Genomic DNA, 27,170 nt, shown 5'->3' with positions numbered 1-27,170 from the left:
GGTGTTTCTGTGACTTCTTCCCCCTTTGCATATGACTGTGTTTTATAAGTCATCTAAGTCTTTTTTTTGAAAACACCAACTGACCTGAATTTACCTTTGAGCACCTCTCCCAACCCTTTAACTGCGTTACCGGGAATATGTTTTCAGTTTAACTTTTAGTCTTTACCAGCTGTTTTCATGTGTCTCAATATCACTATTTATCTCCAAAATGTACTTCTATGCAGGCACATGTATCAAAATAGTTAGGGCCTCAGTAAGTACTATCCACAAATTCAACAGTTTTTTCTATTTACTCAGCTGGTCATGTTCTTGTACGAAAGAGAGTTTTTTTCAAGCTGTATTTGAAACAGGGGACAGGTTATGTAAGGGCATCATAAAAATATGGCTTTTGTGAAGGCACAGGCATGATCCAAAAGAGCCTCTCTTTCTAAATCTTCCATCTCCTAATCTGAATGGATTTTTCTGGCTTTCCAGTGACAGGGGAGGTTCTTCTGTGGAAATTCATGCCAGGTAACAGCTGGAACAGTGGACAAGAGCAAAACAAATTCGAAGCTAAAAGCTATGATTTTAGAGCTCACTCTGACCATAAAAATCTCTACGGGCTAAGTGTTACCAAATGGTGCCATATGAGACACCACAACATTTCCCTAAGCTTGCGAAAGGCCATAATTGTGGTGCTCCAGATAATCTCATGTGGTAACTGCTTATAAAAATTGACTCTTTAATGGCAGTCTCTGTGCCTGATGGCCTAGTACAAAATATCTTCTCTTTTATTGCTCTTCTGTAGGAAAAGGGAACACAGTTAAATGAAGCAGATGGTGGAAGAAAAAGATAAACAAGTGATGGGGCACTTGACTTTCAAAGATCAAGCACATCTGCCACATGTACAACCTCACTATGAGGATGCTCACCTGCCTGCCAAACAGTGCTCACTCTGGAGTCCCCGAAAAAGGGATCAGAGAAGGCTCTCCCAGCTGACTGCCTTAGCTAGCAACAGTGCTCTGCTGTCTCCTTCACTGTGTGTTTGTTGCCTTCCCAGCTGCTCAGCCATTTTCCAGAAAATGGAAAATTGAAGTGTAAACACACTCAATCTGTGAGTGGAAGGAGGCTGTAACCAACATGATCTACTTTCTAGTCAATGCTTCTAACTGCTAAGCCACTACACAAAGCATAGGTCTTCAATACTGTTTTATTTAAAGAATGAGCCCTGCTCAGCAAGGCATGGGTCCTCTGTAGGTCAGCATCCAGAAGGTCAGAGTGGACACAGTCCCTGTACTCTTGGAAGCAATGGGAGTTCACCTTCATTCCTTTCCCGTTTATGCAAGCCATCTCCTGGAGGTGCTTATCTCCTTCCCAGACATTGGCAGTGAGCTCCCTGCTGGGCTTGGGCACCTCATTTAGGTACAGATACCTTTACACTGAAGTTATCTCTTTGCAGCTCATTCCAGCAGACAATCACCAAACGGTGCTGCCCAGAGGTGCATGGTATGTCTTCCTCCACAGTGGCTTCAGGGGAAATGCTGCTGCTGTTGGGAAGAAGCAGTGCAGGCAGCAGCTCCAAGGGGCAACCCCACTGCTCATTTTGCATTTCGGTTGCTACAGATCCCTGCTGGACTCTCCATGCATTCCTCTTTTCTCTGTTTTGTGCAAGTAGCTGAAGGCATTACTTCAAAAGCTAAGGTGATGGAGCTCAGGTTGACCTTAGATAGCACTCGATGGACTACCATATCTCTATTGAAGCTGGCACAAACACACAAGCCTTTAGTGTCAGGGGTACATGTCTCATTCTTCCGGCTGCTTTTCTCACAAACAAATATTTATTTTGGAGAAAGCAGGGGAAATCCAATTCTCTACTTGTGGTTTCGATTCCTTTTGTCTGCAACATGTTCTGCTAGGGAAGTGATGCACAGCGGTTTCTTTTTCAAATTTGCTTCTGGCTCAGTGAGAAGGTGGGTGGCAGGGAAGTTGGAAGTCAACAAGCACAAGCAATAATGTTTAGTAACCTTTTGTATAACTCTGCCCTCCAACCATCGCAACAGCTTCCTTTTACTGCTCCTACAAGGGGACAGATCCCAAGAGGTCCTGAGTAGCTTTGAATTTAGCTGAGAAATTTGAAGTCCTGACCTTAAGCTCCTAAACATAGCACAGAAAAGCATCACAAAACCTTCCTTATCCACGCTGCAAAAAGGAAGCGAGCCACCAGAGTGAGGTAAAGTGAAGCAAGTCTCTTCGGGGCATTAGAAGAAGGCAGCAACAGGGCAATTAACATGGGCAGGCCACAATAACCCCCTCCTGCTAAGAGTCAAATGCTAATCTCCTGGGCACAAGCTGGGTAGATAGCATCTTTATGGAATATTTATATCCAGGATGGAGCAGGTGTCAGGTTTTTCTCACCCCAGTGGCAAGCATAGCTGCCTTATTGCCACCAATTAAGTACATCAACATGAAAGACATGTTCAGAATAAAAAATGCCTCTAGAACCCAGTAGTTGCAACTGTTACTTGCTAATGACAAACAGTGATGATTGGTGATATTTATTCATGTGGTAGACTTTCAAAGCAAGGAGTGGAGCTTAGCATCCCTGGCTAATGCTTTCCCAAAAGCAATATGACAACCCTTTCAATGTGGTAATACTCAGTTCCATTGGCATTTTTTATGTGTAGATTTTGGAAAGGAAGAGAGACAACTTATCAGGAAATTAAGCTTTATTAATATATATAGTGTACAAATATATTCACGCCATAGAAGAAGGTAGAAGAAATACTTCCTGACCATGTAATTTTTCCTTCCACAGTAGTTTCCATTCCTTTCTCTAGAGGAAAAAAATATTCTCTGTCTTCCTTGAGGTCCACTGTGAGGAGAAAAGGAAAGAAATCTATACGCATATTTTGAAGAAACATTCTTACTTTTAAAGAAGCTGTTCTTCTATATTGACACCATGTGAGCACAGAGGAGGGCTGCATATTTACCACAGAGAGGTAATGGAAGTTCTTCATACCAACCAAGATTGTAAGAACACTGCCAAGTGCAGCACCATTCCCGGATACTTCTGGGATGTCCCAGGGTCTCATGAAACTGAAAAGAGCTCCACGTGAATGCTCAGCAGATGACAGGAAAGATGAAATTTCTCAGCATTACTACTCACTTAGCTGATGAGCTAGTGGTGTTTGCTGCAATCATGGATGCAGCCTTGACTGCAGTCTCTAAACAGGACATGGCAGTCTCTTATCTACATGAACAGTCTGCACACAGAGATGACAGTAACTCCAGATCACTCAGCTGTTCATTGAAAGAGCTCAGAAAACATCTGGATTTTTTGATCCTGTCAGAAATCAGGAAAAAAAAAAAAGAAAAAGAAATAAGAAATAAGGTAGAGCCTTACTGGCATTCATAGTGTGGAAGAAAGACATGAAGATTAGATAAAATGTAAGTTACTAAATGAGATGGGATCCTAAGCCAGAAATAATAATGGCTCTTAAAAAATGAAAAAAATAAATAATTAAACTCATCCCATGAAGAATGGGTATGATACAGAGAAAAATACTGTCTTACCATCCAGAAGATAATATTCAATAATGAACACATCTTCTTTGGTAGATATATCAGTGAGAAAATTGATGCAGGTTCACAGGAAGCATGTGAGGGTCATTAGCACCAGTTGCAAGTCTCAAGGAGGAGAATACACCTTAACAGATGGAAAAAATTTGATCAATCCTTTCAGAAATTTGAGGACCAGGATCCAAAGTTCATTTGCAAGAAACAGACGTTACTGCTCAATTTGCAAGCAGATTCCCCCTTACTATGGCCCAATAGATCGAAGGAAAAAAAAATAGTAGCTCAATTAATCAGATCTTAAAAGGCACACTATTCTTTTCAATAGCATCCAGGGTTGGCCTTGCCCCTGGAGAATGATAACAAAACAGCCACAGAAGCAGAACAAACCAACACTGATATCTGGAAGAAGAAAGAGAATTCATCCTGAGACTCTCCACACATTTCTAGAAATGAATAGAACACAGTTATCACTAAAGACTGAGAACTCCTTTTTGTGTGCTCTCACTCTCTTAAGTCTATCAAAGGACGCAGCAACAACCCAGAAAAGCACTGTCTCTATTGAAGAATGAGCGCTCTCTGTCTTCCAACAGACTTCTGCCTACCCCATGGTTATTTGCATTTATTACCACTCATAAAATGCATATTTTATTCAAAGAGAAACAAAGAAACTTCTGCTTGTACTTGAGCTCAATTCCAGGGCTAACGAGGGAAATGTGCTCCTAACACCTCAACTTCAGACAGCTGCTTCTGGAGATAAATGCCAGAAGGGTTGAGAACACTTGCAGTGTCAGTGATGAAGGGTCTCAGTTGGTGTCATGTCCCAGCAATCGTGACAACAAGACATTCCCAGAGGAATGGCCATCAACAAGTTGTTCAATAGACTGTTTCCAGCCACCTGGCACTGTTAATAAAAATCACGTTACTCACAGTGGACTTGTTACTAGGACAAGAGTGACACAGCTAACCTCTTTGGAGCCCAGAGATCTGCTGGAATAAAGCCATAGAAGATGGCAAGTACCATTTTTTCTTGGACTTCTTTTCCTGGCAGGTTTAATGGGCACCTGGAATCTGGGAATAATGACATAAAAAACAAGGAATGGTATAAGAAAGATTTTCAGAGAATAGGAACATCCTCTAAAGAACTTCCAAATTTTGGTGCATTAGATATTCATTACTGTTAAAGTAGAACAGCACAATCTGACCTAGCATATGTGGCTTCTAAAGACCCAAATAGGGTCAAAGCAGGACCACTAATGGAGATATTTCTAGAGGTTAGGTTCTTCCTTTCTTTAAACCTGAGGCTTGAAAGGTGGGCACTTTAGAATAGTCTGGAACATGCCTGGCAAGACAAATTTTAATATTCAATCTGTGAAAAGAACAAACAATGGCTTAGTGAATTCTAAGAGTCTTCGTTTATATTACTGCAACTTGGAAACCTAATTTTTTTAATTGATATTATGTTGGAAGTCATGATCTTACAAATATTGAAGCACTTGTTTATAGTTTGGTGTTTAATAACCAAGTGCACTAAACACTTTCTGCTCTAAATTTACCAGTTCTTGGATCTTAACCAAATTCTCTGCAGAGTGCTGCTCCAGGAAAACACTGTCCCAGCTCTGATGACAGCTTAAATTGCTTTATATTTTTAAAGCATTAGTAATTTGCAATATTAGAAATACACTGAAAAGAGGTGATTAATTACTATCATGGAGAAAGCCTCAGACAGGCACTAATTACTGTTGTCGAGCTACTCCAAGATTTGTGTTTCATATTTACTTCTCTCCTTTATTATCTGCTTTTATTTTTTACTTATGGGATATACCCAACAAAAGTATTTTTGATGCATGCATTGTCAACCATTCCCAGAGTGACTGATAAATGCGAACCCATATAGATGTAGTCATGATACTAGGCTATGTTTACCATATTCAGCTGTGGCTGTACTAAAATTAGGCACATGTATTACCATTTAGCCCCTTGAGTCATTCGCATCACCAAAAAAAAGGCCACTTGTTTGGGTGCCTTTAGTTTAAGTGACTAAATTGAGATCCCATGTGGCATGCATATTACAAAATAACAAGAGCTTGCTCCTTAATAGGCTCCCATGAAAGCCAACGGGAGTTTAGCCATGGAATTCAAAGGGGACAGACTGCACCCAACTAGTGGATTGTGTAATAGCTTTTATTTTTATGTTAAGTTTTTGGTACTTTTTCTCAGTAAAAAGATTGAAAACACAAGTTAATAAATCTTCTAATTAAACCACTTACCAATATTACAACATTAATGTTAGGATAAAAACAAGCAAGAAGAAAGGCAATTATAAAAGCGGAAAGGAAACAAAGACAAAGGAAAAAAAGGGACAAGTAGGTGGACTCTGTCTTTGGCTGTCAGTTTGGCTCCTTCACTCTCTCCAAGGAGTTCTTTGGGGAACCAGGCGAGGCGGCAGATTTCAAAGGTGTTGACAAGCCTGGCAGACCAGCGATTTCAATTCATCCCTCAGCAACAATGCCAGGCAGCTGTAAATGACTCTAACATTCTCTGTTTCATGATGATTCCAGGATTAGGGATAGGTTTTTGCTTTAAGTCCAGTATGGACTCCCTGCTAAGAGGCTCAAGCTTGCTTAGACAGTGAATGCTTTCAGTGTACAAGCCACAAGCCTAGTTTCTTTTGACAAGATAAAAGGGGCAGAAAGCTTTTAAAAGATGGAAAAGCACTTCAGGAAGTAAATAAGAGAAGCATGAAAGGGACCCCACTCAACCATTTTTGTTTCAAGGAGATGTATGTTCTGAAATCCTTTCAGTACTTTGGAAGTCGCCCATCATTAATTTGGAGGCACGTTACAAATTTTGTTCTAGTACAGAGGATAGCACCATTCAATGTTGCACAAAAATAATAATAAATTACTTCGATTTTTAACAAAGGGTGGGCACATCTCCCGAAATGCCTCCTTCATAGCTTGGGTAGGCCTCTTCCAAAACAACCAAAAATAGTCTATCGTTTTGCTACCTGAGCTAAGCATCAGGCTATGAACTGTATCAGAAGTAGCACAGTATCCATGGCAACAGCAGGGGCATCAATGGACAGGACCTGCCCCTCCATCCCAAAGAAGCTATAAGGCACTCACATAGCCATTCTGTGGGATGACCAGAAACTCTGGACACTCCACACTCCTTTTTCTTTATAACCTGTCTGCCCAGGGTTACTGAACTTCCATTTGTAGTGTAAGGAAACAGGAGGGATAAGAAAAACTGAAAAACAGACTGCATTTTTTATATCTGTCTCCATTAAAAAAAGTGCAGGAAAGAGTGGGGACTGTTCACCTGCATTTTCAGCATTGCAAACCTGCAGAAGGGAAGAGGAGGTTTTGGCTCAAAACCAAAAACTCTTAATTTGTAGTTGTGATTATTACACACTTCACCCTGAACCACTGAAATAAATGGAGTTTTGCTCTTGGCTTCACTGGAAACTGGCACCAAGCCTTAATTTGGTAGTTTAAAATCTGCTTTGCAGCTGTAAGCCAATGCACAAAGCATATGGTTTCTGATGCATCAGAAGTTAGAACTGCCTAATGAACATCATCTTATAAGATCACTCTCTTTTATGTATAATTTGTTATGTCTTCAGCAGTGAAACCAACCCAAAGCACAAACACAAAGCAAATATACTGGGGCTGAAGTTAGAGCTAAAACAGAATACACAATGGTAAATGTGCAAAACATTTTATCTTCTTTCAGTAATTCTAATGGAAGCCTTCAAAAATTTGAAGAAGAGTCTACTATAAACATATACTGCCTTCTTTCAGCAGACTTTGCGAAGTTAAAATAGCTGGGAAAATAAGCTAGTTTCAATTAGTTTTAGTTTAAAAAAAGCCCAAACTCTAAAGCATCTTCCCTTCCAGGCTTGTCCTTGAATAAAATCAAAATGGATGTTTATGTCAGTACCTCAGGGGAAAAAAACGTTGCCACTCTGGACAATATCAAGAGAATTAACATTTTTATACTAATCTTTTCCACTGCCACTTTTCTGTCTTCCCAGCAGGTGCTAATAACAAAAACTGCTTCCAATGATTCTAAAACACAATGTGTTATGAAACACATGTGGCTGACTGACAAGAAGGAATCCTTTTTTATCTTATTCATTCTTTCATGGCCTAAATTATTAACTTGCAGTGTGCCACACATCTCAATGCATAAAATTATCTCTGGGTGTAGCATTTCCAAACTGTTGCCAAACTGGTCACTTAAGGTTGTTCATCATCTCTCTGTTTAATCTGAATAGAGTTAAAAAGACACAGAGGGTTTTCTGTATACATACAAATATGGGGTGGGAGAATAATATTAATGAAGTATTTCTTAGCCTTCCTAGTTACGCTTCTTGTTTTTGTCTAAGCGTCTTCTTGCCAACCTTAACATGCATTAATATGGGAAATATTGAGCTCATTGGCTGCCACACCTCCATGGTAGAAATCAGACTACTACTATCCACCACATGTTCTGGCATAATACCAGGTTCATTCCCTTCCTCTTTAGTGTTCTTCTCCCTCAACCTCATTAAAGCCCCACAAAATTACCTGAGGAAACAAACACTTTAGAAAACGTCATGTCAAGGACAGTCCCTAATAACACCACTTCACAGACAGAGCCATGGCAGCAGAGCAGAGAACCTCTGGGAGGCCACAGGGGCTCCGTCTGGGTGCAGGGACGTTCCCACATGGAAGAGATTATAGAATAGGAGAATGAGGCCAAGTAATTTGTTAATCCTTCACATGATCATGTATTTTGCATATGTTGTGCAGCAACGTACCTTTCAGTTGGGACTGGTTATGTTATGCTGAAGTTCATCTTACGTAATGCTGATCAGTTAGACCACAGATGCTGAATTAAGTAGGCCTTCAGGAGTTGGCCTTCTTGCCCCTGAGTGATTACAGAACCAAGAGCAAAGTGTACCAGGAGTAAAATAAATCAAAGACTGAAGAACAACAGTTAAAACAGAGCTCTGTATGGACTCTATATCCCAAACTTCTCTTGTTTTTCTTTGTCATCTGAGCAGATTTTTGATTACTGCAGCCTGTGTCCAGGTTTTATTAGAGTTCTGCTAGAAACAAGAGCCGGGGCATGTTTATTTCTGAGGGCAGATCCAAGAGAGGGGATAAGTTCAGCCAGCTAGCAGGCACTAGCATCCAAGGGAGTGAAAGAGGACATGGGGAGGGTTCATAAATCCATAGCTTTAGAAACAGAAATGGACTTGTCCATAATTGTTCCTACAGACATACAGGCTTGGAGTGGAGACAGAGGTTGATGGGATGAATGCACAAGTGGGAAAGTATTTGAATGTAGGCAGAAATGAGCAACTTACACAGATGAGTGTCCAGGACATAGTGGCAAGTAGACACTTTGGTAAGTGTTAAACCAAGAAAATCTAACATGTCATAAATCCACAACAACTTGCCAATAGACCAAATTCAGAGATTGCTCACAATCCAAACTGGAGACTAATGTTGTATGTCATAGGTATGTCTTTCATGAGATCATTGTCTCATGTTATAAGCGACAGTGCTTTGGGAGCCTTGTTCATATTCATGTCTATGTACACACATATCACACATACTGCACATAGCCCCTATATCTAGCATATAACAGCAAAGTCTAGTTTTGTTTTTTTGAGTAACCGTAACTTCAAGAATGCGTATAATTAGAGCACAGAAAACCTCCTGTGGCCTGCCCTCCATCACCCAGTCTTGTTCGGCAGGGACTGTTTGATCACCATCTAGCACCTAAACCCTTGGATGCCCATTTGTATGTCAGGTTTCATCCACTTGGCAGCTGCCTGACTTGGGGTAGCTGTTCCCAGGGGGAGAGCTGCCACTCAGGCAGGGAATTGGGAAGCTTCTCTGCAGGTGGAAGGGCACATATGGCGCATGTTGATGAGACAGGACCTACAGCTTGTGCTGAAGGGTGCATGGTACTGGTTGTCTCAAGCAGCTGAGGGATTGTAACTGCTGCAGGAGGAACCGAGCAGTTGCTTGCACTAGAAGGACAAAGGCATGAGAGGCTGCTCAGTCTGTGGTGCAAAGGTACAGGGGCATCAGTTTCTATGCAGGACAGCACAGGAACATTGTGTTGATTTGCAGCAGTTTGGGGACACATCTGTTTGGTTCACATCAAATTTTAGTTCATTTTCTGTAGCTGAACCATCCTGGCTTTCAATATCAGCTCTGGCCAACCACAGAAACCTTTGAGATCTGGTTGCTAAACACGACAGTGAGTGCTCAGTGCAATCCAGAAAAATAACATGCACATTTGCTGTAAGCTTCATGTTCTGCCAACATTGCACACACTGGTGTAATTTCAGGATGGCGGGTGGTGGGAACTCAGTGAAACTTTGGGAACTTAGATATGTTTGAATTCAGAAATAAATCTGTTTCTCCTCTTTTTGTTCTCTTCATTTTCAGCTAGATGTAGATCTGCCTACACCAAGAGAAGTTATATTAATAACTTAATTGTTACTACTACTATAGCTAACAAAACATTCTAAGTGCTTTAAAAACTGCTTTAGGTCAGTTCTTATCAGTGGGAGGAAATCTCATGTCCAAGATCTGGCTGTACTGTCCCTCCCATCATGGCTAAGTATGGGAAGGCAGTGACTGTCCACCCACTCCTCTCTGGATGTCTCCTAAGAAAGCCCTTCAGAGTTTGTGATTTAATCCTTTACCATTAGGTGCAGCAAGCACTAATTTCTTCCTCCTACAGCAGCCGGGTTTTATTGGTCAGTGTTCATATTCAGGAAAATTTTGCACTCTTTTTTTTGTTTTGCTTCAGTTGAAAAAGAAAATGGCTGTCAGATTCCAGAACAAAGCTAGCTTTGGTGATGAATACTGTGAAAGTACTATGCAGGAATCTTTTTTTTTTATCAAATGGAGGTAGAAAATCAGCATTTATGCAGCCTACTTTTAGGAGCTTGTAAAGATGCCCAACTCACACTCAGAGAGACTGGTCATGAGTATTACATAAAGCTTAAACTTTGCTAGTGAGAGATTAACTGTTGTATATTCCCTTGAAATGTCCTAAGTATCCAGGGTGAACATCTGATTTTTGAGAAAACTCTATTGTTTTTATCACAGCACAAAAATAAAAGAACAATAAATTTTCCTTTTTAATTGCACAAACAAATTTTAATCCAAAATAATTTATCCTTTAAGAGGATAGAATGAAACTGGAAAGCAATCAATTTATGCTCAGATGCAATGTCAAAATCTGCATTTGCCTTCTTTCTCCATTCTTTCCCTAGTTCAGCCTTCTGAAATTTATCTTGCAATGTAGAAAATCCAAATGGATTCATGCTGTATGGACTGGAATTTTTAGACAACTACCATTAGTTAGTTAGTTTGTTTGTTTTTCTAATGGAAAAATATAACAGTTACTAATTGATACCAGCTAGAAAACTGCACTAATTTTTCATAGGACTGAAGTAGATCTGGGCAAAGATTTCATAATTGAAGCTCAGAAAAGTGATACTGTTTGATCTAAGTGAACTACATAGTTTTATAGAAATCTCTTGTGTAAAGAGTGCATTGTGCAATCAGCACTAGCAGTGTGTGGCAGAGGCACCTCTCCCCCACTCCCCAGAGCATGAGAAACTTCTAGACTGATGGACCACTATGGTCATGTACACACCCCTTGGTCGACAGACAGAGCCCTTATCCAAGGAAAGGCTTCAGCTGAGAGAAGTTTCTAGACCACTGACCATAGATGACCACAGCTCAGATTCAACTAGGGTATAAATGGAGTCCACTGGAGGCCCCATTTTGAGTTGGTCTTCCTTGAAGCAACAGTTTGCTATATGCCTGGCTTGATTTTTTTGTGTGCTTCTGTGAAACAGTATTACATATTCAAGCATTCCTATGAAGACAGGCTGAGAGAGTTGGGATTGTTCAGCCTGGAGAAGACTCTAGGTAGAACTTATTGCAGCCTTTCAGTACTTAAAAAGGGCCTATAAGAAAGACGGGGACAGACTTTTTAGTAGGGCCTGTTGCCATAGGACTAAGAGTAATGATTTTAAACTAAAAGAGGGGTGAATCAGGCTGGACATGAGGAAGAATTTTTTTACAGTGAGGGTGGTGGAACACTGGCCCAGGTTGTCCAGAGAGGTGGTAGATGCCCCACCCCTGGAAACATTCAAGGCCAGGCTGGAGGGGGCTCTGAGCAACCTGATCTGGTTAAAGACGTCCCTGCTCATGGCAGGAGGGTTGGACTAGATGACCTATGAATGTGCCTTCCAACACAAACTATTCTATGATTCTATGATTAAGTCAAAGTCAGAGTTTTCAAAATTAGTTTGGTGTAGGTACTTCTGGTGTTGTGCTCTGTGAGATGGACAAAAAAGATGCCCTTCAGAATGGCTTTGATCCACTGCTCTGGGTATTTTACAAAATTCCCAACCCAAGTATCTGAGTTAGCTACCTAAATTAGCTACTTAGCCTTCTGTAACTGGTTAAGAGAAGCAGGTTCCTATTGGAGAATGGCTGAAAGAGAAAGGGCATGACCCCAGAGACCCTCTCCATGAAAAAGATCTTCTCTAGTTAGCATGAGCTGAACAAGGGTGGGTGAGAAGGTATTGCCTGGGAAAGGCCTGAATAAACAAGTCTCACAGTCTCAGGAGGCAGCTCCTGAGAAAGGCCTGGATAAACAAGTCCCAGGAGGCAGCTCCGAGATAACGAGGGAATTCACATACCAGGGGGGCCACAGAAGGGGATGGACTCATTATGTATGTTGGGATGGGCTCATTACGTATGCTATCAAATCGGTGTTTGACAAGTAGGCATAATTAATTGAACTGTTATAAAAGCTTGCGCTCTGTATCAATAAATTGAAGCATGTTTATCATCCGCATCGGATGGCTGCATTTCTTCCTCCGTCGCCGTAGGCCCGAACCCATGCCGGGGTCTTGACCCCCGACAGGTTCCTTCAGCAGAAGAGAGACTCAATGCATCTTGGTTAGATTTTAGATTGAACTGCTCCAATAGAAACCTCTCACCCTCCATTGTTCAGAGAGAGTTTGGTACTTAGTCCAAGGCATCATTTGAAGCAAAGGAAGTCCTTAACAGGTTTTCAGTTGAAACAAGGGATCTACCTCATTCAAAATATTGCCATTCCAAGGAACTTGAGTTTTTCTGATGTCTCTAATTACACCAAGTTTGGAGCAAGTGCTGGAACACTTAGCATAAGCAGGTGTTTCAGGCAATGCCTGTAAACACGCAGAAGATGCTGACTGTGAGACCCTGTCATGGATTCCCCACCTCTTCACATTCTTAAATCAAGACCGGATGCCTTTCCAAAATACAAAATCCAAACAAATCTAATTCATTTGTCTCTGTCCATGAGTAACTGGTTTAAACAACGTAAATTTGGTTGCATAGGAGCTTAGACTAAATTATATAAAGATCATTTCCTGGGAAATGCTGATATTAAAAATAAATCTTTGAATTTCAGCTCATGTTCGGTGATTTACTGTGGTTGTCAACAGAAATTTGTGACATCTATTTGAACAACTAGTTAAATCTAGAGTATGAAAGACAGACAAACTTAGTAAATAGCATATGAATTTAGAAACACAGCCAGTTACGAAGTCATGCTCAGCAACAACACAACTACTTCAAGACAAAAGAAAATACATGCTTTTGCAACTGTCCTGGATTCTTGCCCCAAGTTGTTTGTTTCAAATAAACTATATGGTTATGGAAAATGCTACTGAGCTGAGAGGCACCAAAACTAGGATATGCTGAATTCTGAGCATTTGGTGACATGCAGTTAAGGAAGCAAATACACCTGTGCAGTTAGAAATGTCATTTGCAAAGACCAGTCTTTAAGTGCTTTGATAATTGTGTTAGACTTTCCCTGTTTACTTTCTAAAAACTTCCACGGCACTGAAGAACTGACACTGTGATGGAAATAAGGCTCAAGTTATCTATTTGTATGATACTAATAACCAATAACTTTCTCTACCCTAAGTAAAAGTATATAAAATATTTAATGTGCAATTAAGGAAATTGGCATACTTGTAATGGCAGAGCTTATTTCAAATGTGGAGTTGAAAATATAATTCAAAAAAAATAAAAGAGAAATATAATTTATAAAATAGATACTTTTCATTAATGTCTTAGCTAGTTCAATCATTTTATGTTTAGTTTTTCAGCAACACAAAGCTGCTTAATGAACTCTAAATCATCACAAATAATATCCAATACAGGCTAGACTCTTCCCCAGAAAATGTTCTGTCCAAACGCATTTTTATTAGGAATGGGGTGTAGACATTGCAGGAACAATAATATGCTGCCTTTTTCACCATATCAAAATAAATTACAAATGAACAACTTGGTTTTCAAAATTCAAGGTAAAAGCACATGAAAGGTACTCTAAAGGATACCAGTCACTTTAGAAAACCTGTAATAAAAACATATTATAGTCCCATAGCAACAGGCAAGAAAACTACCAGAAGAGTGTTTTCAATCAAGGCATTCATTTCTGTCCCCAGATGTTCTGCATTTAGTTTTTTACTTCACATTACTCCTATCTGTCTGTCCAGGGCTAATTCAGACTGAGAAGAAGCTGTATGTCACTCACTAAACAACAGTGAGTGTTGAACTAAAAGTTCTACTGCTACAGCTGGTTTGAAACATTTGAGAGCTTGGCAATGGCAGGAAACTCATATTAAAAATAAAAAGGATGTAATCACAGCCTCCCGTACAGTTTAATGGGCAAGAGTAATTTCATGATTGCAGTTGGTTTGAAAGAAGCACATTGCTCTAATTATGTATATCATGTGTATACACGCAAAGACTAGAATCTGTCTCTATAATCAGGGTGATTTAAAATATTCCTGACTTTCATGATTATAATTAATCTGGGCAAATTATTTACAAATCATGAGATCATTTCATACCATGGCATAAGACAAAACTATCTTAAAGATGGACCCCAGCCACATATTAAACTATCTGGTTTTGTGTGGTGTCCAGCCTCCTGGATGGATGTAGGGAAGAACACTCATGTCTGTAGTGGTTTCTTTTTTAAACATTGAACAGCTAAGCCTCATGTTTCATTGTTCAGTGTGCCGCTGCCGAGGATGCCTACACATGTTACCCTTTTCTGAGCCATACTATTCTTTCTGGAAAAGTCATTCCAGACTGATGTCAGTTTGGGTATATGAAGGCTGCAGACTTACTCTGATCATAGTACTAAAACAAAATGTGCTTGTACTAATACTTTCCATATTGCATTTCAGTCCACAGTAATTTTTGCTTACTTTTGTGCAAAATCAGTTCTGTCAGTTTTTTTGTTATTAGAAGAACTGTACTTTTCCCATGTATTTCTTACACTGAAGTGTTTCAGGTAAAGCTGAAACTAGAAACATCAAAAGCTATTTTGTAGATCACAGCAATGATTCAGGAAACAACCTAAGGCTGAACCTCACCAGGTTTGTATTTCTAAACTAGAACTATTTTATATTAGCATGTTTTACTACTAGATCTTAGAGTGATACTTTTTCTAGAAGGGCTTTTGCATTTTAGGACATGTTTTTTCTTTGGGGATTTGTTTTTTCTTTTTTTCAAAAAAGCCTCAATTAAGAATTTTGTCATCATGCAAATACACTGTAAAAATGTATTTGTGAAGAAAACGTCAAGTTTTATGTCTCCTGTTTCTCTTCATCTCTCTTAATTCAAATAACTCTGGGAAATAAAAATATTCATTCTACAAAGTTCTGATTGCCTCCTGCAAAAGCAAAACCAATGGAAGGTAATCATGGTCAGCGCCTGTATAAACAGGCTGACCTGCCAAATCAAGAGAAATACTAAGAAATATTGAGAAATCAAAAACATAAAAGAGCTAGTGGAAAACCTGGTTTATATTTAGTGGAAACACTTTTATTTTAGCACTTTGAGTTAAACTTTGGAACTGAGAGAGTAAATGAAAGTATTTATTTTATGCCAGTATACAGGGTGTACAGTTGAAATTGTTTCTGCTATCCAGAAGAGGGGACACAGAGTTCCTAATAGAAGCCAGGAGCATTCATTATGCAGCAACTTGAATCACGGAAGTTATCTGAATGATACACTAACAACATGAATGGTACGTACCTCAGAACTTTGGGGTAGTTTGGATTAGAGTACAAATTGCATTGATTCAAGCCTGTCTTCATGATATACTTGATAAGAACTACTGAATACTTCTCTTAGCACAAGGTTGGCAATCTTATTCCTTATTTAGTGTTGCTTCAAATTGTGCAACTTCATTTTCATCACGTGGGAACTGCCTCATTCTCCCTCTAGTAATATTATTGAAATTTGTTTCATCATTCATATTGGAATTATATGATTGATTCACAGAATATGTTTTGCACTCATTTTGCTTTCTATAACTTCAGAAACTAAGTCGTAGGTGCTGCCATATTACTAAGATTTTATTTCAGTTCACACTAACATTTCATATTTCAGTTAAGAAAATATTTCTTAGCACAAGCAAAAACACATGATATTAATTTTGAGTATTTTTCATCTGCTTTGTCTGCATCAGTTCAGGTAGTTGCATAGCCAAATGCTTTATAAAAGTATTGTATTTAGTTTATAAAGAACTCTATTCAATGAAACAGCAGAATACCCTTTTGGCTTGCCCGACTGGACACATAACAGAGACATCTGGAAAAATGGTCTAATTTTGCATTGTAAATAGTGCAGAAAAGTAAGAATATCTTCCCCTGTTTTCTTTTACTGAGTGAGAATTATATCATGTAGGCAACCAGAATGCAAAAGAACATCATTCCACACACTGATGAGGTTATTTTAATTATTTTTCTGGTTACTATTTAAGAACTCAGTTCTTTTTTTCACTTACACCTGACATACTCCTGTTGTTATTCCGACATTTCCAATGAATTCTCTCCTCCAAAACCAAGGAGAGCCTCTCAGGTCAATTTTCAGTTGTTCATTTTCTATTTATTTAGAGATAGAGAAAATAGGTCTGCTATGGTTTTCTTTCCTCTCAAGCTGTCTTGGGCTAATTCTTTTCCTATCGTGGGGCCACTCTGTCTTTATTTAACTTGGTTATATTTAAATTTTGTCCTGTAACCTTTGCCATTATTTTTTCCTTAATAGAAAAAAGATGATGCACTATTAATGTGGCTAAATTTTCCATTTAAACAATTCTAACTTGGTGTGCTTCAATACTTAATATATTTGAGATTGCCTAAGTTTTTCCCCCCACCAAGACCAAAGAGAAACATATCGGTAAAAAGAGCAACTTAAAGATTACAAGCTTACTGTCAGTATTCTGCTCAGCATGTAAAGTTGGCAGCTGCTTAATGCTTATTCCACTTCCATAATGATGAACACTGGAAAATGAAGTATTTTTCTCTCTTAGCCTTCCCTAATTCACTCCATATGTAAGCAGAACTTACCTCATGCACCCAGATTTCTAGCACCCCCCTCCCAGTACAGGCAGGGTCTGCAAAGCAAACAAACAAACAAATAAATAGTACCTTGGTGGTGTGTGGCTTTTAAAGACACACTCAGTCACATCTATTCAGAACCACTAAAAATCACCAATTCCCTAAAAAGACAAGATTTAATTTCTATCACACATTACAAGCCAGACTAGAGAGGACCTTTAAAATAACTATGTTCACTTATATTCACAAACAGATAGCAAACACACAGGGAGAAATGCTTGAAGAAAAGTGAGCAGTTTTTCACAGAAATAATGGTCACACCAGGTATAGATTGTCAATAAAATTAAATCAGATATGCACAGGATATTTAATTCTTCCACAAATATATCTTGGGTTTTCAAATTACACTACAGATCAGTAATTTCTTGTTTATTTGTCTGATTCAAAATTGAAAGTCAGGTTTCTACTATGCCTCCCTGATTCTTTGTTCAATGCCTATTTACTATGCAAGACAGAAATCAGAAACACAGCACTAGTATGAGATTTGACATATGCAGCAGAAACCAGAACATTTTCTTTTTAGAGATGTTTCCAAAGAGTTGACTTCACTGGCCATAGTGACATGTGACCTTGTGTAGAAATAACAGAGAAGGACACAAATGCCAAAGCATAACATGACTTCCATAACTATTTAGCTATTTTTTATATAGTCAGCACTTTTATTTGAAATAGTTGCAAGACTAACATAGTTTTTTTTTTGGTTCATTTCTCTCTCCCTAAAAAAAAAAACAAAAAACCAAACTATTATCTCAGATTAATATATATTTTTCTCCCTTTTTAATAAGTCTGATTTATATTGGGTTATCCTCTTCAATTATACTAATGTGCCCAAGTTCCTTCAAATCCTAGTGTATAAGCTGGCTGTTCAATTTGGTTTCTCACTAGACTTCTATTTTATACACAATCATCTGCCTTGAGGGAAAGAAATAAAAACTACTCTCCTGCCACACATACACATTTTGCAAGATATTCCGATGAAAAAAGCATTCTTTTGTAATTTAGATTTTCTTGTTATCTCTCATCATAACACAGCTCTGCTTCGTTACCAGGAATATAGCTGTAGCCTCTACTGCTCCCCAGAAAAAGGTAAAGGAATAATTATTTATGCAGCTTGGAGAGGGAAGCCTGCAAGAACTGATGCTACATGATCCATTATTCAGATAAAGGTCAATTTTCTCATTAAATTACATCAGATAATGTGAAAGTTAAATTCAGGCTGCAAAAGTCACCGAGAGTTAATATTTATAATACAGAAACCTTAACCGTCAACCACTTGCTGGAAAATTGTCCAAGTGACACTCTCTGGCACATAGACTTTTACCATTTTTCTATTTCATAGCATTTCATCCATTCATAGGATCCTCAGACACAGAAGGTAGCCTGCTAAAATGGTGGCAGACGACTTATTGAAACCAGATCTTACTAAATAAATATTTTCAATGTCTTTTACTTGCTGAAATATAACACATAAAACCACTTTTTTCCTGTGATCAACTGTAACAGTAATCTTCTTCACGACTCATCAGCTGACCCTAACCATGCTACTAAAAGACAATCCAGTTCTTTTGAGTCAATGTTCCTTAGGACAATTTACTACAGATGTGGAAGGAAACCTCAGCCCAGCATGAAAACAAAGACTTCTTTAATAATTATTTTAAGAATTCATGTGAAATTATAGAGTACATTTATGTTTGTAAACCATGCAAAACTTTATTTGCAAGATACCTGAATGTTTAAGTATATGTTCTGTTTCTGACTGATTGCACATTCGACTTGCCAAGTGGCCAAAAATACATTAAAAAAAAGAAGATATAGCAAATGAAGACTACTGTGATCATTATTGCAAGTTAATGTGTGTGTTTACCTGGCAGACCTCACTGGAGAGGACAGGCTACTACTTGCTACAAACTAAGAGTTCAGTTGCACAGTTTAGCGGCAGCAACGTAGAGTTCTGGGTAGGTTAGTTAAAATTATTTTTGTAACCATGTTCTAGACATGCGCTATCTAAATGTTAACTGTAAAAAAAAAAAATGCAGAGCAAAAACCTGGTCTGATGTAATTCCTGAACTACTGGATGTCAAAATTTCAATGTTGCATAAACAAACAGGCAAATTTTTCTGCTCTCTGTCTGTCTTGTCTCCTAAGGCTGTGAGCAGGACATCCGTCTACATACACTGGGGCTTCTAGGCAGAACAACAGTACTTTTTTTAATTTCTTGTCTTTCTTTTTTCTTCCATCACTACCGACTTTTCCTGCCATCAGTATGTTGGTTAGTAACTGACTGGAGCTCTTCATTATTAAAATACATATAAAAAATACATTGGTATCTACATTATCATAACATTCAATGCTTTTTTACTGTAATACAAGTGGGTCTTTGCTTATATTTTTTACTTGGGCCACTGCTTGTCCTAACAAATGAAGTTACCCTTGAAACTAGCAGGCGCCAGCCTCAAAGCAAGCAAAATGAGGCAGCTTGACCATAATATGCAATTATGCAGTGGAACACTGTGCCCCAGGTGCTGTGAATGCCAGCAGTTGACATGGGTTCAACAGAAAACTAGACAAGTTTATGGAAGAGGAAGCCACTGAGGCAAAAAAAAACTCAATATCACATCATTATCTCTTGTTCAGGAAGTCCCTGACCTGCAAACTGTTGACTGGGAGAATATTCTCAGGAAGTACCACTGCCTGCTTCCCTGCCCTCACATGCCTCTGTAGACACAGACTTTTATGTCACTGTTGGAGGCAGGATGCAGTGGTAGCAACACAGCCAGTCCTGCAGTAAACATCCAAGAGTACATGTAGATGAGTGCTGCTGGTGTTCAATGTTTGCCTCAGTGAAAGCTCTAATGGATTGTTGACAGAAAGCAACTTTCTGAGATTTATTGTGGACAGTTGCTGCTAAAAGAAGCTGTAAATCAGAAAATAAGCTTTTCAGGACACGAGACAGCTTTTTGTTACGTGTTTGTACGGTGCCCACAAAGAGGTCCTATGATGAGGACAACAGGTTTACTGGCACAGTAAGTCCCGAACATTTCCAGTCACAGCCTCACTTTAAAGGACATCATGACCTCTCTTTCTCTAATGTTACTGGGATTGTGTCAAAATTCCTAATTCCTGTACCTTTTATATTTCTGTGATTATAACCCCAAGCAGGAATTACAAGCCCATGTTTGGGAACTAGTGTCCATGACTGCTACCATAATACAACAAACACAAAAACCCAAAAAGAGTAGTTTGTTAGCAAACAGAAATAAACTTCATAGAGACTGAATCATAATTCTCTCCAGCAAAATGTCTGCAACTGTAATTGCAAAGAAACGGAAAAAATAGACTAAACAAAGAGAAGAGTTAACCAGAGTTTTTTCTTTCTTTAAAAGAACAAGCAGTGTAGCCACAGATTCCTGCCAGCTTCTGTTGCCATTTAAATAGTACTAAAGACATGAGTGCTTGGAAGAGGAAGGGTGAATACAAACTAGCCAAGCTGCAACAACAGCACTCTTATCTGTGGTGCAATAATATGAACAAATGGGTACGACAAAATTAGTTTATGAGGGCAAAAATAGCAACTTGCCATAACACTTAAGCTCTTTCTCCCTTTAAAAATTTCTAGCAAATAAAATACAAAGATGTTAAGACTTATCCTTTCCCTGTTTTCTTTTGTACATCTGTTATCTTCTTGCAGCCAATTTTCTCTGAAAAGTTGATGTTTTGTTGAAGTGAATCCAGTAGCTCTACAGCTGTGCTGCTGTGCAGAACAGCAACCCATTACTCACTATCTTGAGAGCCATACAAAACTTGGGAAGAATAATTGTCTCCAAATTTCAAGGCTCTCCAGACGTTCTTCCCTCTTACAGTATTCCAGAGAGTAAGGGGTGAAATACAGCAGTAACTTTATAGTACATCAGCTACTCCTGCTGTGAATCCAAGGTACCTCCTTCTACCTTTCATCAAGGAGAAGTTACTTTTAATTTAGCTTAGATTTTCTGCTGGGTAACAGCCTACATATGAACAACAACATTACCATAGCTGACATACTGTAAATTGATATTCTAGTTTATGTCATTCATACACACCCACCCTCAGAAAAATAAAAGGGAAGGTCAGCTATTTTCAACGGCAAAAAGGTGCAATTTTAGACTGTTTTTCAACCTTACATACAACCCAGCAAAAACAGGCCACCAGTCTTCTTAAACTTAACACTAATCATTGTCTATATGTCAAGTAAATTCATTTTCTGATCATATGGTAGAGTGTTTACACGTATCTTCAATATCCAAATTTGAATTTTAACCATCTTTTATGCAATTAAATCTAAAACAATATCACTTCCAAGCAGCCCTTCACATAGGAGATAAGTGTCTTGAAGAGTTTGGACCCCAAAATTTCTATTTCTGCTCAGTAAATTTTTTTCATTCCTGACCAGCATTTCTATGTATATTTCCCAGCTATACTGGTCCAAGCAATGTTCACTGGTGAGAAATTATGGGTGTATCAAACGGATATTGAAAAAGGTTCACTACTTATTCTGAATGTACCTTCAGTCTTCTAGAGGGAGAAGTTATTCTTGAATGTTTAGAAATGCAAATATGGACACTTTATTGCTACTGTTCATGGATTCTAGGAATGCAGTATCAACAGACCTATTCATAGTATCTGTTGGAGTGAAGACAATGATTTTTAGTTGGAATGGTTTCTGCTTTCTTACTTCCAAACAATCTCCAAGCACTGCAAACTTCCCTGACATGAAGTTTCAATGTATTGCTGTGTGAGAGCTCCTTGGGCTATCTCATGCTTCTGTTTATTAAAGAGGCCCACAGATGGCTCTTAATGACTATCCTTTTGTTTCATATATGAAACCAATGTTCTTTTCTAAAGAAAATGAAACTGTGGAGATGAGCAATGTTCCAGTTAGTCTTAAATTAGAACCAAAGTGTTCAAAAATGCCTAAGTGTTCCTGCCCTCATATGTTGCCAAACTCTGTAGAATACTTGCATAGCTTGCTCATATTGAGTGTTCCTTTAGGAGGTGCTGTATAAACCACCATTACATCAGAGGCAGTAGGAAGAAAACCTCGTTATTGGAAAATAATGGTCCACAAAACAGGTCCATGACATCCCACCAGCAAATTTTCCCCTCATGGAACAAAATATTCTGACTTCCAAATATCAGAAAGTTACAAGTTCTGAAGGGCAATAAACTCGGAAACATATTGCAGAAAATGTGTGTGTCAGTGTGAAAACTGTTTCCACGGTGAGACACCATCTAATGCAACCTTTTTTTTATCTGCTGTCCTCTGGGCTTTTCCCTCATTTTTCCTTGTATGCTATTCAGTCCACAATCACAGAATTACTATCTAACTATCGCAATTCACTCATATAATCCCTAGAGAAGTATTACTTTCACTTCCTTACCACCACTGCCTCCCCCTTATACCCCTCACTAGCTTATCTTCATCACTCATCCTTTTTACACTAATTTCTGCTTTTTTAATTTTGTATCTTCATTTACTCTCTATTTAGCCTCTCTTTTTAAAATACCTAAGAAAATATATTGGGCTATTTTTCACAACTAAGAACTAATATTCCCCCTACTGTGAATACATTGTGTTTTGCATTGCTGCAGATATCTTCCAAGCACTCATGCCCCTGACATGCATTTGGGTAGATGGAATCTGTCCTGCTTAGGTATTCTTCATCCCTTACTCACAGTCAAATAACTCCATGCTTACTTTTCCACTCCAAAGCACAGTCTTCGCTAGCAGCTCCCTCACAATTTACCTGCCTCTCTTGCTGGAGATAAAGGCACAGGTTTCCAGCACCAGCTTCTTTCCTTCCTATGATTCTATTAGTACCATGCTCTTACTCCACATGACAAGACATGTGGAGTAATTTCATGAGGAGCCTGACAAAACATTCTTGGTATTTTTCCACATACCACCATGTGTATCTCAACATCTGAAGGGAAATCCAGTCTTCTCCTGTGGGTGTCTCACATACGAGCTACAGATACATAGTATTCTAAAGGCAAATATTGTCTGTAAAGCAAGTGATAGAGGGAGACATCAGCACAAATACTGTTTGTTTGGTTTGGGGTTTTTTTTGCATTAGAATGCACAGATCCATGCTGACTGATACAGGCTCTTACTTATCAATTACTTTAAGGGTTAGAAAATGGAAATTATGAAGAGACCTACTTTTATATTTATTTTCACAAGTGGATGCTAATCAGGGGTGACTTTCATGTAAATAATAGCCAGGCTGATATGCCTCGTATCTTAAATTGGAAGTCCAAACTGGAGGCAGACTTTCCCAAGGGACACATGAAGTTTTATTCGGACTGCCTTAACAAAATGAAGCAACCAAAGACCAATCAGTTTGGAACTGCATGAAAACTGATGACAGCTAATGCAATGTAGTTGTGTTCATGAAAATAATTATGTATATATTTAGTTATGCACAGCGTTACACCACATAAATAAATACACATGAATTTACTTACTTCAAGCCAAGATGATCTTATGTTGTTTTCAAAGAAAGTGGTAATGATAGGATTGCACCAGCAAAGAAACTGTTATGAAACTGGTGGCCGAAAAGTTGGAAAAGTCCTAGTTTCCCTTCAAAACATGCATGCTTAGTCTCCAGTATTTTGGACTAAAAAATCTCATTAAAGATTTTTATTAAATCTACTTCAAGTCTGTGTCTCCTTTCAAAACAGACATCTAAATATGTGTGTGTGTATATACATATATATATAGGCATTCATACCTACATAAATGGTACAGCAGCAGAGAAAGCAAAACCATAGGAGATAAAACCTCTAGATTTCCTCTGCTGATTAACCACAATAAGAAATTTCAAAGGCTATCCATCCACTTTATCCCTTAGTTCTCCACCTGTAAAATAAGAATATGTGTCTGTCTCAAAGGAAAGAACTTGATGAGCATTGCATTACTAGGAGTGTTTACTAAAGCTGATCAGTAGGAAATGGCCACCTACTTTCAGCACAAAGGAAAACTTCAAGCGATAATGTAAAGCTACTGTGAAGTATGCTAAGGAGAGGATTATTATGAATGTTTATAGGATCTGGAGTGAGAGAGATCCAGGGATGTTTTACAAATAATTTATTTTCGGTCATATTAAAACTGTTTCCATTAATATATCGGTCCCAATAAATGAAATGCATGGTACAAAGAATTAAGATAGAAAGTACTTCTCGGGTAGGTATAGACTTGTAGTACTGCCAGGTTTGGCCTTACTATAATGCAAATGCATCACTTTTGCAAAAACAGAAGGCAAATAAGGGCCTTTTGGACTATATCTACCTTCCCGAAGTAATCTGTTGTGTTCCCAATAGAAAGATATTCTTTAAGCATTTTTTAAGTCTTTTTTTTTTTTTTACCTGTAACATAAGTTGCATGCACATGCATCTTCTTTCAACTGATATAATTTACTATTTGTGACATCCCAAGAGTATTTTTACACTATTTAGATTTTAAAGTAACATTAACAGGAAAAAAGAAATTGTGTGTCTTTTATGTATATCTTACCTTTACAAAAGTAGAAAGAGGGTAGAGTTCCCCATGTGTGATACTCCATGTTTTTGAAATTACAGCCCTTAGAGATTTGTTTGGCATTAAATTAAAACCACTAACAAATCACTAGTGGTAAAACATTGCATGAACATTGTTTCTTGCAAAATATTGGAAATAACTATTGTAGCATTACTCAACAATTAAGCAACCTCTGTTTACTGTAAGTATCAGCTCCTTGAACAATGTGTCCTGCATACGTAAATTCATTCCCTTTGGATCCAAACTCCCAACTCCTAACACTTGGATAACAAAAGTAAAACAAAAATATATGAACAAGTCCTCTTGCTAACTGGTCTAATGTTCATAGCTGGAAGAATCTGCTTACTTCAAACAAATAAATAAAACATGCTAAACAGAACCATGCTTATTTTTCAAATCATTCCATGCAAACTGTTCTAAAGGATACATTTCATTCAGTGAGAAATGTGATTCTGTTTTTGTTGTCATATACATCTGACAATCAAACTACACAGTCATTTCTCTTAGAACATTGTCGATCATACATCCCAGCATCTCTTTTTGGTCAATGCAATTCCTATTTGAGCAAAAGAGGGTTAACATGTTCCTATTCTCTCTCCATCCATGATGTAAATAATATACTGGGAAAGTAACTGAAAAACTTGAAGAATATCTTCAATCATTAATTAATTCAATACTGTGACGGGTGAATATAAACTCACTATATTTCTTTCCTTTTCCTCTATACAGAACTAGGTTCAGCAAGCTAAACTTTGGCTCTTCTTGGAGGGCAGGATCAAAACTAGGTTTGGTTCCATACTCTCTCTAGCATACTTCTGTAGTTACGTACAGTAAATGGAGACAAGCTTGACTGGTAACCTTAGTCCAACTTTCTCATTTTCCTCTCTCAGGTTTTTGTAAAGATGGTTTTCATAAAGATGGGTTGGAAGAAGTATTCTGGACTGAAATCTTTCCAGTTCAAATCTAGCCTTACAAAGGAGCTGATACTAGCTCTACTCTGAGTTTCATGTTCATTTCTAACGATTCTTTCCCATTTAATTCCAAATGTGTATTGTGACAAATAAACAAAAAAGAAGAGGTGACATTTTATACAGATGTCTTCACATTTTCCCCTTTTTTTCTCTCTTTTAAACCATGACTACATGTAACTTATCAAATACAAAAGCACAAATCTTAGAGGAGAGCTTGTTATTTAATTACTTCTCCTGTGGTTGAAAACTAACATACAGAAAATTAATTTAGATCCTACACTAATCCCAGAAGCTTAACAAAACTGGAATTTGGAAGGGAGCACAACCATCTTCATTGTAAACTGAGAGCAAAGAATGTCACAACACATTTAGCACACACTATGCCAGCAGTAGTAAAGCAGAGATGGGAGTTAGCACCTGCTTAAGAAGAGAACAAGCATACTAACTCTGGGAGTTAGGAGAATTTCCCACTAAACTACACCATATAGAAAGTAGGTCACTTTTACTCTTTTGAGAATGAGGAAAATAAAATTCTGAATTATATATGAACCATTACATTTAATTTTCTTCATCTCCAGCAGCTCCCAGGAGCCTTGCAGATGGAAAAATCTGGATTTTACGACTCTGGCAATTATAGAAGTTAATACCATAGAGTTCTCTGTAACTATTTGCATTATAGCTAATGTCTATCAACCTTTGTATTTTACTCCCCTTTACATTTCTTCCTGTACCCCTTGAACCTGATTTAGCATTTGCCTGTAAAAGTTTACTGCAGATATAACTTGGCGCACAAACATCTTACAAACAGGCTTTAGCTAAAGTAAATCTTGAATATATCTGCAATTTAACTTATTTTAACTCTCTTGACAGGTGTTACTGGCAGGAAAATAAGTTAAGTTCAAATATCTGAGGGGTCTTCTTAAAATTAATGAATGTGATTGGCTCAACTGCTGAACCCAGAAACCTGGGAAAACTAAATATCTTCCCTGAGTGACCTTAACAGCCAATTGTTTTCTATTCTGAAACATGATGTCTATACAAAAGACAAGCAAAATTTATGTGGGGAAAAGTAGAACCGCAACTTGATAATTTAAACCAAAAAACACTGCCATCTGTAAACAGGAATAGCAAAGATATCTGATAGTACTATTGAATATAGGAGTTGCATTTTATTGAGTGTCAAGTAGTAGGTGAAATGTAAAAAACTGATTACAACACTTCCATGGAACAGAAGAAACACTGGAGGTCAGCACCCAAAACAGAGGCCTAGAAAAAGAACCAATTACTGCAATTTTCCTTGGGGACTAAGAGCAAATTCAGGGCAATGACTGTTGCTCAGTGGAGCTACGCACAAAGGACAAGAAAGGGCAAAAATAAAAGCACACACACAGCAGGCAGCAGGAAAGTCCCAGGGACAACCAGCGAGCATGCAGGATGATTTTGGTAAAGAAATTAAAAAAGAAACAAGTGGTTAAGGTAGACCATTGTCTGAGGAGAGTATTAAAGCAGTGAGCCTCTCGTGTTTATTTCTTACGGTATTCAGGGAACGGGAATTCATAAATGTAGA

At 38.2% G+C, this 27,170-nt stretch overlaps 1 long non-coding RNA gene across 2 annotated transcripts in view; it reads right to left on the bottom strand.

Moving 5' to 3' along the window:
* Nucleotides 1–2,717: 2,717 nt before the first annotated feature.
* The window catches only part of LOC309442610, a 36,720-nt gene continuing 12,267 nt past the window's right edge, over nucleotides 2,718–27,170 (bottom strand). Inside the window, exons 4-8 of one of the 2 annotated variants that reach the window (XR_014184640.1) lie at nucleotides 17,006–17,052; nucleotides 8,360–8,469; nucleotides 4,483–4,623; nucleotides 3,553–3,685; nucleotides 2,718–2,851 (exon numbers count right to left, since the gene is read on the bottom strand). This is a non-coding gene — a long non-coding RNA (uncharacterized lncRNA). The remainder of the gene's footprint in view (nucleotides 2,852–3,552; nucleotides 3,686–4,482; nucleotides 4,624–8,359; nucleotides 8,470–17,005; nucleotides 17,053–27,170) is intronic. The other variant, XR_014184641.1, reaches the window with a different exon arrangement.

Source organism: Streptopelia decaocto (genome assembly GCF_964273445.1).
Source record: "Streptopelia decaocto genome assembly, chromosome: 7".
Classification (NCBI taxonomy): domain Eukaryota; kingdom Metazoa; phylum Chordata; class Aves; order Columbiformes; family Columbidae; genus Streptopelia; species Streptopelia decaocto.
The sequence above is the reverse complement of the archived record's forward strand: the minus strand, read 5'-3'. Positions and strand labels throughout refer to the sequence as shown.